Raw genomic sequence first — 12,355 nt, 5'->3', positions numbered from 1 at the left:
GTCTTTGATGGCCTTGAGACTTCAACAACAGGAGGCAAGCTCAGAACAAGCCCTTGGAGATTTCTTCACAAGCAGGAATGCACAACAAAGTCCAGTCTTTGTTCCCTTGCACAGGCAGAAGCAGCAACTGCAGGATAGCTCCACAAAGCACAGTCACAGACAGGGCAGCACTTCTCTTCAGGTCTTCAGCTCTTCTCCAGGCAGAGGTTCCTCTTGATTTCCAGAAGTGATCTAATTTTCAGGGGTTTGGGTGCTCTTCTTATACCCATTATGGCCTTTGAAGTAGGCCTACTTCAAAGGAAAGTCTCCTGTTTGTGAAATCCTGCCTTGCCAGAGAAGCTGTTTATTTAATTATAGCTTTTAAATTGACACTAAACATGCCATATTTAGCTCCTTCCTATGGAAAATAAGGAAAAACAGACGTTAATACTTTAAAATAAAGTATTTCCATATTAGCCTATGGAGCCCATTCACCACAATGAGGAAAAAGAAATGTAGCTATTTTCCCTCACCGGGGCTTATAAAATATATATTTTTTTGTGTGTGAAACCTTTACATTTTTTTTTTTTTCTTTTTTTTTTTTGCAGAAAAGAAAGACAATTCATTACAAACAAGGGGGAGAAGAGAGATCAAGAACCAGTAATACAATACATTCTAATTAAAGTGTTTTGTGCCTTATTTTCCTTTCCCTGAGCCTTTACCTAGACCTGAACCAATCCCCAAAAAGCACACATATTATCTGCCCCTTACGTCTAGCCTTCCTTCCCTTGGGTTGATACAGTAGAGTCTCCAAATGATAAATAGATAAAAGTAATCCCAACCACTGCTGCCATGAGGGGGCCTGTGCACCTGACCATACAGATGCAACACATAGTCGATACACAGCCATTGATAGAAAAATAAAAGCTTTTTGTGGCTTTCCCCCTCTCTCCAATACACCTAAAACCATAAAATCCGTTGTAAGCACCGCTTCATATCCTACCACTCCCTTTAACACCTGTTTAAACTCACTTTTCAGCGGCTCCAATTTAACACAGGTAGCAAACATATGTATAGTATCTTCCCCAAATACCTGACATCTCAGGCAGTGTGTTCCCTCCAACCTTTCCCATTTAGTTATTTGAAATGGGGTAGAATATAAGTCATATAGGCCCTCATTAAATCCCTGGCAGTTGGTGATAAAGTGGCGGTAATACTGGCAACAGGCCAACGGAAAAAAAATGGGATCACGACCATGCCGGAAACCGCCAACACAGACAGCCACTTTAACACTCCGACTGCCACGGTAGTAGCAACAAACACCGCAGCGGTCACCGCCAACAGACAGGCGGAAGATGTAGGAAGGTGGCCTCTTTTCAGCATTGTTACCCTCACTTTTGGCCTGTTTGTGAGTATATGTCAGGGTGTTATTACTGTCTCACTGTGATCCTGCTAGCCAGGGCCAGTGCTCATAGTGGAAACCCTATGTTTTCAGTATGTTTGATATGTGTCACTGGGATCCTGCTAGCCAGGACCCCAGTACTCTTAGGTTTGTGGCCTGTATGTGTTCCCTGTGTGGTGCCTAACTGTATCACTGAGGCTGTGCTTACCAGAACCTCAGTGTTTATGCCCTCTCTGCTTTTAAAATTGTCACTGCAGGCTAGTGACTAATTTTACCAATTCTGATTGGCACACTGGAACACCCTTATAATTCCCTAGTATATGGTACCTAGGTACCCAGGGTATTGGGGTTCCAGGAAATCCCTATGGGCTGCAGCATTTCTTTTGCCACCCATAGGGAGCTCAGACAATTCTTACACAGGACTGCCACTGCAGCCTGAGCAAAATAACATCCACGTTATTTCACAGCCATTTTATACTTCACTTAAGTAACTTACAAGTCACCTATATGTCTAACCCTCACTTAGTGAAGGTTAGGTGCAAAGTTACTTAGTGTGAGGGCACCCTGGCACTAGCCAAGGTGCCCCCACATTGTTCAGGGCAATTTCCCCGGACTCTGTGAGTGCGGGGACACCATTACACGTGTGCACTACATATAGGTCAATACCTATATGTAGCATCACAATGGTAACTCCGAACATGGCCATGTAACATGTCTAGGATCATGGAATTGTCACCCCAATACCATTCTGGCATTGGGGGGACAATTCCATGCATCCCTGGGTCTCCCGCATAGAGCCCGGGTACTGCCAAACTAACTTTCTGGGGTTTTCTCTGCAGCTACCGCTGCTGCCAACCCTCAGACAGGTATCTGCCCCCCTGGGGCCTGGGCAGCCCAGTCCCAGGAAGACAGAACAAAGGATTTCCTCTGAGAGAGGGTGTTACACCCTCTCCCTCTGGAAATAGGTGTGAAGGGCCTGAGAGGAGTAGCCGCTCCTGGCCTCTGGAAATGCTTTGAAGGGCACAGATGGTGCACTCCTTGCATGAGCCAGTCTACACCGGTTCAGGGATCCCCCAGCCCTGCTCTGGCACGAAACTAGACAAAGGAAAGGGGCATGACCACTCCCCTAACCAGCATCTTCCAGGGGAGGTGCCTAGAGCTCCTCCAGTGTGTCCCAGGCCTCTGCCATCTTGGATGCAGAGGTGTGAGGGCACAATGGAGAGCTCTGAGTGCCAGTGCCAGCAGGTGACATCAGAGACCCCTCCTGATAGGTGCTTACCTTTCTCTGTAGCCAATCCTCCTCTGAGGGCTATTTAGGGTCTCTCCTGTGGGTATCTAATGAATGCAAGAGCTTACCAGAGTTCCTCTGCACTTCCCTCTTTGACTTCTGCCAAGGATCGACTGCTGACTGCTCCAGGACGCCTGCAAAACAACAACAAAGTAGCAAGAAGACTACCAGCAACATTGTAGCGCCTCATCCTGCCCGCTTTCTCAATTGTTTCCTGGTGGTGCATGCTCTGAGGGCTGTCTGCCTTTACCCTTCACTGGAAGCCAAGAAGAAATCTCCTGTGGGTCGACGGAATCTTCCCCCTGCCAACACAGGCACCAAACTTCTGCATCACCGGTCCTCTAGGTCCCCTCTCATCCTGACGAGCATGGTCCCTGGAACACAGGAGCTGGGTCTTCGACAGTCCAGTGGCCCTTCTGTCCAAATTTGGTGAAGGTAAGTCCTTACCTCCCCACGCCAGACAGTAATCCTGTGTACTGCGTGAACTGCAGCTGCTTGGGCTTCTGTGCACTCTTGCAAGACTTCCTTTGTGAACAGCCTAGCCCAGGTGCCAACACTCCACACTGCATTGCCCAACTCACTGAGCTGGACTCCGACTTCGTGGGGCTCCCTTTTGGTGTGCTGAGTCGTCAGCCATCCTCAGATCTGCTGAGCGCCTGTTCAGGTGCTTCTGCGGGTGCTGCCTGCTTTTGTATGGGCTCTCTGTGTTGCTGAGCACCCCTCTGTCTCCTTCTCCAAGGGGCGATGTAGTGGTCCTTCCTGGGCCCTAGAAGCACCCAAAATCCTCAACCGTGACTCTTGCATCTAGAAAGGCTTGTTTGCGGTCTTTCTGCATGGAAGGGACTCTACATCCTCCAGCACGCTGTGGGACATCTTCTGACCAAAGGAAAAGTTCCTGGCACCTTCCGTTGTTGCAGAATCTTCAGCTTCTTCCACCCGGAGGCACCCCTTTTGCACCTTCATCTGGGTTTTAGTGGGCTCCTGCCCCCCTGGACACTTGCGTGACTCTTGGACATGGTACCCTTCCTTTACAGGTCCTCAGGTCCAGGAATTCATCTTCAGTGTGTTGCAGTCAGTTGTTGTCCTTGCAGAGTCCCCTATCTTGACTTTACTGTCTTTCTGGGGTAGTAGGGTAACTTTAAACCTACTTTTCAGAGTCTTGGGGTGGGGTATCTTGGACACCCTTAGTGTTTTCTTACACTCCCAGTGACCCTCTACACACTAAACTAGGCCTGAGGTCCATTCCTGGTTCGCATTCCACTTTTGGAGTTTATGGTTTGTGTTGCCCCAAGGCCTATTTCTTCATATTGCATTCTATTATGTTCTACAGTATTTGCACTACTTTTCTAACTGTTTACTTACCTGATTTGGTTTGTGTGTGTATATTTTGTGTATATTACTCACCTCCTAAGGGAGTATATCCTCTGAGATACTTTTGACATATTGTCACTAAAATAAAGTACCTTTATTTTTTAGTAACTCTGAGTAGTGTGTTTTCTTATGATATAGTGCTAGGTGATATAAGTGGTATAGTAGGAGCTTTGCATGTCTCCAAGTTCAGCCTTAGCTGCTCTGCTCTAGCTACCTCTATCTACCTAAGCAGTTAGAACACCTCTATTCTTCTAATAAGGGATAACTGGACCTGCCACAAGGTGTAAGTACCACAAGGTACCCACCATAAGCCAGGCCAGCCTCCTACAGAAGACAATGTACTGCCCACCCCATCACAACCCGCCAATCCACCAGCTTTTCCGGGGCAGTACCAACCCCATCAAAAGCACAGCGGAAACAGTGTTTGGAAGGGAAACCACTCACCTCTCGACACTCAATGAAGAACCAGGACGCCATGGAGCCCGAGCTACAGGTCCTGCCCATGCTGGCCTACCTCCTCATCTACCAGGAATTCCAAAGATGGCGGCAATGACCACGGTGAGTACTGCACCTAGTACACAGGGGAGGGGTGGAGGAAAAAGAGAGTGACACACACACGCAACATGCAACACCCTCACCCCTACCCACACCCACAACACCATACGCACAAACACCTATAACAACAGTACATTTACACCCCATAACCCCTTGGAAGAACGCGAGGACAAAAGGAATAGAGTCAAATCAGTGATATTTTAGAAATAGGCAGATACACGTTAGAATTTTAAAAAACAATATTTACAAAAATATACAATATGTACAGAATGCCGTACTTTGTCCTTTCCAAATGTTCGTGGGCCACGGGGCCAAAAATCATGGGCCAAGCCCACACTTGACTCCTGCCTCAATACGGAGAGAACACTGCAGGGGCATCAGGTCAGAAAACACACAGGCACCTCAGGGGGACGGGGAAGGGGGGGCACCTCAGCCGGAAGATGGTACTATGCCAGTGTTCCTCGTGGGGGCTCCATGCCCACAGCAATGTCCTGGGGAGTGCAAGGCACAGTCTCTCAAGTGGGTGGTCTGCCCACAGTGATGTGCTGGGGAGTGCAAAGCCACAGTCTCTCAAGTCTCTCAAGTGAGTGGTTTGCCCACTGCTTGGTCCTGGGGAGTGCAAAGCCACAGTCTCTCAAGCCTCTCAGGTGGGTGGTTTGCCCACTGCTTGGTCCTGGGGAGTGCAAAGCCACAGTCTCTCAAGTGGGTGGTTTGCCCACTGCTTGGTCCTGGGGAGTGCAAGACCAGAGTCTCCCTAGTGTCTGGCTCTGGAGGGGGCTTTGTGCCCAGTCTTCTTCATCCTGCCAAGGATAGGGTGAGTGGATGCATGTCTCCACTGGAGGGGGCTTTGTGTCCAGTGTGCTTCATCCTGCCAAGGATAGTGTGAGTGGCTGCCTTCTTCCACTTGTTCTGGAGGGGGCTTTGTGCCCAGTCTGCTTCATCCTGCTAAGGATAGGGTGATTGGATGCATATCTCCACTGGTTCTGGAGGGGGCTTTGTGTCCCGTCTGCTTCATCCTGCCAAGGATAGGGTGAGTGGATGCCTTCTTCCACTGGTTCTGGAGGGGACTTTGTGCCCAGTCTGCTTCATCCTGCCAAGGACAGGGTGAGTGGATGCCTTCTTCCACTGGTTCTGGAGGGGGTTTTGTGCCCAGTCTGCTTCATCCTGCCAAGGATAGGGTGAGTGGGTGCATATCTCCACTGGTTCTGGAGGGGGTTTTGTGCCCAGTCTGCTTCATCCTGCCAAGGATTGGGTGAGTGGGTGCATATCTCCACTGGTTCTGGAGGGGGGCTTTGTGCCCAGTGATGCAGCACTTGCGGTGTGCCAGTTCACATTCCCTCACCTGGGTATCTGAGGCACAAGATTTGCAGGGAACAGGTAGCATGATAGTCAATGGAGGCAGGGCTAGACTCAATCCTGCGGCGCCGAAGGCTAACTGGTAGTAATGCTGGTGCTGGTGCTGATGGGGGTGTCACCAGTGGTGGTGGTAGCCTCTGGCCTGTCTCCTGCAGCCTTGGACGGCTGCCCACTGGGGCTGCTGGTGCTGGTAGTGGTCCTACTGTCAGCAGTGCAGGTTGTGGTGCTTGCAGTGATGCTTGTGGCTGGGCTGCTGGCGGTGCTGGCCGTGGTGCAGGTGCCGGTGCTGCCAGTGGTGGAAGTAGGCTCCAGCCCTTCTCCTGCAGCCTCGGACGGCTGCCCACTGGGGATGCTGCTGCTGACAGTAGTGGTGGCAGCAGCAGTGCAAGTGGTGGTGCAGGTGGCGGTGCTTGCAGCAGTGCTGCACGTGTTGCACGTGGCGGGGCTGGCGGGGCTGGCGGTTCTGCTGGTGGGCACCAGGCCGTCACCTGCAGCCTCCATCAGCTGAAGTGCCTTGCCTTGGGTTTTCTGGCCCTTCCTCACCTTGGCAGATGCTGCTGTGACCTTGACTCTGGCAGCTGCAGTTTTGGAGGAGGCCTTGCTGGGTGGGTTGTGCTCCTTGCCCTTGCTGCATGCTGGCCCCTTCTTCACCTTGCCAGGTGGTGGAATGATTTGGTCCTTTGCAGGGGTTGGTGGCACACTGGCTGGCCTGACGGGTGCCCCCTTTGAGAATCTGGGAGTTGCAGGTACCACAGCAGATGCCGACTTGTTAGCTGAGATGCTGGCCAGGGTTCTGGACACCCTGGCCTGAGGGGAAGGAAGGGGGGAGGGGTAGGGAACAGGCCAATGTTTGCCAGGTAAAACCTCTTAGTCACACTGGGGTGGAAAGACAGAGAGGGTTTGGGAGTAGAGGAAGCGGGAGTGGTTGTAGAAGGGGTCTGTCTGCTGAGTTTGGGTGAAGGTGCATGTGCTGGAAGCTGTTGTGAGGTGGATGGCTATTGGGCGGGTGGGTGCTTGCATTTGTGTACTTTGGGGGGAGGGGTCACAGACACACTGGGAGAGGACACAGGGGACATGTGCATAGATGTGGGGGTGGTGACTGCCAGTGAGGGGTGAGTAGTGATGGGTGTGCTGGTGATGGAGTTAGTGGATGAGGATGTAGTGCATGCAGGTATGAGTGCAGATGCTACTGGGAGGGAGATGGACGAGGAAGAGGAGGGGGACACAGTGGAGGCAGTGGATGTTGGTGTGTCTGCATGGGTCTGGTGCTTGTGTGAGTGCCTGTGGGGTTATGTGTGGTGCTTGTGTTTGGCTGAGCCACTTCTGGGTGTTGATTTGGGTGAATGCTGGTCTGAAGGTGTGCTTGGGATAGGCTGGGGTTGAGGGGATTGGGACTGGGTAGAGGAAGTTGGAAGGGGGAGGCTAGACACAGGGACAAGGGATGCCATCAGTGCTGAGGACAGAGCCTGAAGTGCTCTCTGGTGGGCTGCCACGCCAGAGTGAATGTCCTCCAGGTATGCATTTGTTTGTTGCAAATGCCTCTCGACACCCTGGATGGCATTCAGAATGGTTGACTGCCCAACAGTGAGGGATCTCAGGAGGTCAATAGTCTCCTCACTTGTGGCAGCAGGGCTGACTGGGGCAGGGCCTGAGGTGCCTGGGGCGAAAGAGATGCCCACCCTCCTGGGTGAGCGGGCACGGGAAACACGCTGAGGGGCTGCTGGGAGGGTGGTGCTGGTGAGGGGGTGGCGCTTGTACCTGTTGATGGGGTGGGCACAGAGGTGTCTGCCACTGCCAGGGAGCTTCCATCGGAGGAGGAGACGCTGTCTGTGGTCTCCCCTCCTATCCCCGTCTTGGTGCTCCCCTTGCCCTCCTCCCCCTGGTGCCCTCCCCCTCGGTGTATTCGGGCCCTAGGCCCATGTGGGATGCAGCTCCCTCCGTCGCCGGGGCCTCTGCTCCTCCGCCAGATGATGCTAATGCACATAAGGACAGGGTGACAAAACAAAAAGGGGGGGGGGAGAGACAGAAGATACACTTGGTCAATGCCAGCAACAGCACTACCGTTGGCATACACAACACACAGGGAGCAGCCATATGCACTAGGCCATGCCCAAACAATTACTAAGATAGTCACCAGCACATGGGGTACAATGCCCAACGCCATCAGCTGCACCCCAGAAACCCACAGGACCCTGCCAAGTAGTAGATGCCCATTAACACTATTGGGGTAGGCGTGCTTCAGAGCCCTCCCAACAAGGGACCTACCCTGCCATCTTCGCCCTGGCCTAGGGCACCCATAGCCCACATCCCCCACCTAGGTAACTCTTAACTCGCGCAAAGTCAGAACTCAGAATCTGTACTCACCCCCTTGTGGCTGTTGCGATGCCTTCAAGCACCCATCCAACTCCAGATAGGCCACCGCCAGGGTGCTGAACATCAGGGGGGTCACGGTGCAACAGGCACCCCTTCCCTGTTGGGAGGCCTGCCCCAGCTGGGCCTCCGCCATCTTCTTTGCCCAGCGGCGCAGGTCCTCCCACCTCTTGCGACAGTGGGTCCGCCACCTGTCAAAGATCACCAGGAATCGCACCTCTTTGGCGATGGCATGCCAAATACCCTTTTTCTGGTGGGCGCTGACCTGCAGGGAAAAGACAGCAGAAAAGGGAATTAGTCATCTGTCCGGAACATCATACTCATGGCCCACCAGATCCCTCCCATCCCCTGACGCATATACATACATTGACCACCTTACATGCAACACTCTGGCCTGGATGCCTCTGCCACCACAGACATGTGGCTTGAATACACAGCACTGCATACATTCATGGCCCATGCATTATGCTGACAGTGTACTCACCTGTTTGTCTGGAGGACCGTAGAGTAACTTGTACTGGGGTAGGACCCCATCCACTAGTTTCTCCAACTCCTCTGCAGTGAAGGCAGGGGCCCTTTCCCCAGACACATGAGCCATGGTCGCTTCCAGACACAGGTCACAGCAGCGTAGGTCCTCTCCTGTTGAAGGTCAGGTAGCAAGTGAGTGGATAGATAGAAAATGGTGTGTGTACCGTCACCGCCGGCGTACATCGCCATTGGCTCCAGCAACCCATAGGGCCTAATGATAACCAATGGGAAGTTGCGCAGCGGTCATGGACCGCCAACCGCGATGGTGCACAATGCCAGCGCAATTACCTAATTTCCACTTGTCCATCCTCACAGGTCAGGCATCCACCATTTCAGGAGGGCAAAGGGGATGGCACCTAACTGTGTCACAGCAGACATTGGCACAGCAACTGAAAAGCAAAGAAATCAAAATTAGTTCAATAGATGTGGGAATATGACACTCTGCTCACGCTCTCTTCCATAGGCTTCAACCGCTGAGGCTGAATATGAGATGGCAGCATCCTCCAGTGTACAGACCTGTGGTGGACCTGGCGACAATGGAGGACAGACACATTATTTTTACATACAGACTTGATTGTGCCACAAACCAAGAACTGTGTGCTCAATTGGAGCCAGACCTGATGTCAGATATCCACCAGCCCACAGGTATCCCACCTCTAGTGCAGGTCCTGTCAGTGCTCAATTTCCTGGCAAGTGGTTCCTTCCAAACAACAGTGGCCATGGCATCAGGGATGTCTCAGCCAATGTTCTCTAACGTGTTGACCAGAGTGTTGTCAGCCCTGCTGAAACACATGCGTAGCTACATCGTGTTCCCCCAGGTGGAAGAGTTGGCCACAGTGAAAGCTGACTTTTATGCCCTGGGTCATATCCCCAACATCATTGGTGCCATTGATGATACACATGTGGCATTTCCCCCCCACCCCGGAGAAATGAGCAAGTTTTCAGGAATAGAAAAGGCTATCACTCTATGAATGTGCACATGGTGTATTTTGTGGACCAATACATGTCCCATGTGAATGCCAAATATACTGGGTCTGTGCATGACGCCTTTATCATGATCAATAGCAGCATTCCATACGTGACGGGTCAACTCCAGAGGCACCGGGTGTGGCTAATAGGTGAGCCTAAGGTACCCACACACTATGAGTAGGTGTCTGGGTATGGGGTTGTCCCTAAGGGTTAGTGTTTGTCTAACAGTTGTCCCTCGATATTTGCAGGTGACTCTGGTTATCCCAACCTCTCATGGCTACTGACCCCAGTGAGGAATTCCAGGACAAGGGCAGAGGAACATTACAATGAGACACATGGGCATAAAAGAAGGTTTATTGAAAGGACCTTTGCCCTCCTGAAGGCCAGGTTCCAGTGCCTACATCTGACAGGTGGCTCCCTGTACTACTCACGAAGGTGTGCCAGATCATTGTTGCATGTTGCATGCTGCACAACCTGGCCTTGAGACACCAGGTGCCTTTTCTGCAGGAAGATGTGCCTGGAGAGGGTCTTGTGGCAACGGTGGAGCCTTTGGACAGTGATGGAGAGGAGGCAGAGGAAGAAGATGTTGACAACAGAAGCTGTACTTCCAGTGAGACGCAGGTAAGACATTCTATGTTCACTTTACATTTCAGTTATCAGTTGGACATTGTACATGGCAGCCTCTTACCCTATGGCTATGGCCACTGACAGTAACCTTTGGCATCTCTATTTTTAGATTTATGTGCCCCACTCTGGCTCCTGCTATGTGTACTGCTGCCCACCAAATGTCATTCCAAGGTATATTTCACTGTACATTTGAGTTGCTATGCTTTGATAAAGTTGTACTAATACATTTGTGAATCATTTGACAGACTCCAGATTAGTATTTGTTCCAAGGGTGTTTATTTAGATGCTCATAAGTACAGGGGGATGTGCAATGGGCTGGGGTGATGGTGGGGTGATGGTGGAGGAAAGTCAAGGGTAGAGTCCAGTCTCTTGGTATCACAGGTGCATTGTCCAATAGGGCATTGGAAGGAGAGAAATGGCAGTTCAAGGTGGACAGGGTGACAGAGTGGAACAGAAGGGTGACAATCAGGAGAGTCTTATTTCCTGGCGGGGGTCTTGGCAATGTTCTCTGGCTTCTGCCTGGATCGCAAGGACTGTTTGCAGGGTGGTTCTCCTTCTGCGGGGTGGGGTGCAGGTGGCCTGGTCCTGTGGCAGGACTTCCTGTCCACTAGCACTGGCAGAGGTGGAGGGCTGTTCATTGTTTTGGCTAGTCTCAGGCGCCCGTTGTTGTGCCACTGCCTCCCTCATGGTCTTGGCCATGTCAGCCACCACCCCTGCAGTGTTGACCAGGATGGTGTAGATGTTTGTTAGTTCATCCCTGATCCCAGGTACTGTCCCTCCTGCAGCCGCTGGGTATCCTGCAGCTTGGCCAGTTTCTGGCCCATGGCCTCCTGGGAACTGTGGTATGCTCCCAGGATGTTTGAGAGTGCCTTGTGGAGAGTGTGTTCCCTGGGCCTGTCCTCCCCCTGTCGCACAGCAGTCCTCCCAGCTTCCCTGTTGTCCTGTGCCTCTTTCCCCTGAACTGTGTGCCCACTGCCATTGACCCCAAGTCCCTGATCGTCCAGGGTTTGTGGGGATGCCTGGGGTCCCTGTAATGCTGGACACACTACTGATTGATGTTTCCTGGGGACAGAGGGATGGGCCCGCTGGGTGGGTGCTTTGCTGGTGTTTCTTGAGAGGGAGGCTCTGTGGTGGGTTGGGACTGTGGCAGGGGGGAACTGACTGTCCAGAGGTCCCTGATGGGTCAGGTTGGTCATCCAGATCCAGGCGTGCAGAGCTGCTGTCATCACTGTGGGCCTTCTCAGGGGGGGACTGGGTGTAGCTGGCACCTCCTCTCCAGTGACGTTGAGTAGGGGTCCTGTGGGGATGCAAATGCAGTGTTAATGTATCTGCGTGTGCCATCTTGTGCAAGGGTGTATTTCCCTGTATGTTTGTGATTTTCCTGTCAGCTTGGCCTTGTGTGGGTGGTGATTTTGTGGGCTGGGTAAGTTTCTCTAATGGGTATGCTGTGGTGATGGGTGTCCATGCAGGTCTGTGTTGGGGGTCCATGTTTTGGTGTTGCATGGAAGGGTTGGTATTGGGATGGGTGGGTTGTGATGGTGGGGTATATGTGAGGTGTTGGAGTGATGGGTGTTAGGGTAGGGGCAGTAGTTTGTGATGACATGCAGGTTGGGGAGTAAAGTAGTAAAGATTTGACTTACCAGAGTCCAGTCCTCCTGCTACTCCTGCGGGGCGCTCAGGGTGCATGATCGCCAAGACTTGCTCCTCCCATGTTGTTGGATGTGGGGGAGGAGGTGGGGGTCCACCACGAGTCCTCTGTACTGCTACCTGGTGTCTTCCCACCATGGAATGCACCTTCCCCCGTAGGTCGTTCCACCTCTTCCTGATGTCATCCCTGGTTCTTGGGTGCTGTCCCACGGCGTTGACCCTGTCCACCATCCTCCGCCATACCTCCATCTTCCTTGAAATGG

Source organism: Pleurodeles waltl, chromosome 12 (assembly GCF_031143425.1).
Source record: "Pleurodeles waltl isolate 20211129_DDA chromosome 12, aPleWal1.hap1.20221129, whole genome shotgun sequence".
Taxonomy (NCBI): Eukaryota; Metazoa; Chordata; class Amphibia; order Caudata; family Salamandridae; genus Pleurodeles; species Pleurodeles waltl.
The sequence above is the reverse complement of the archived record's forward strand: the minus strand, read 5'-3'. Positions refer to the sequence as shown.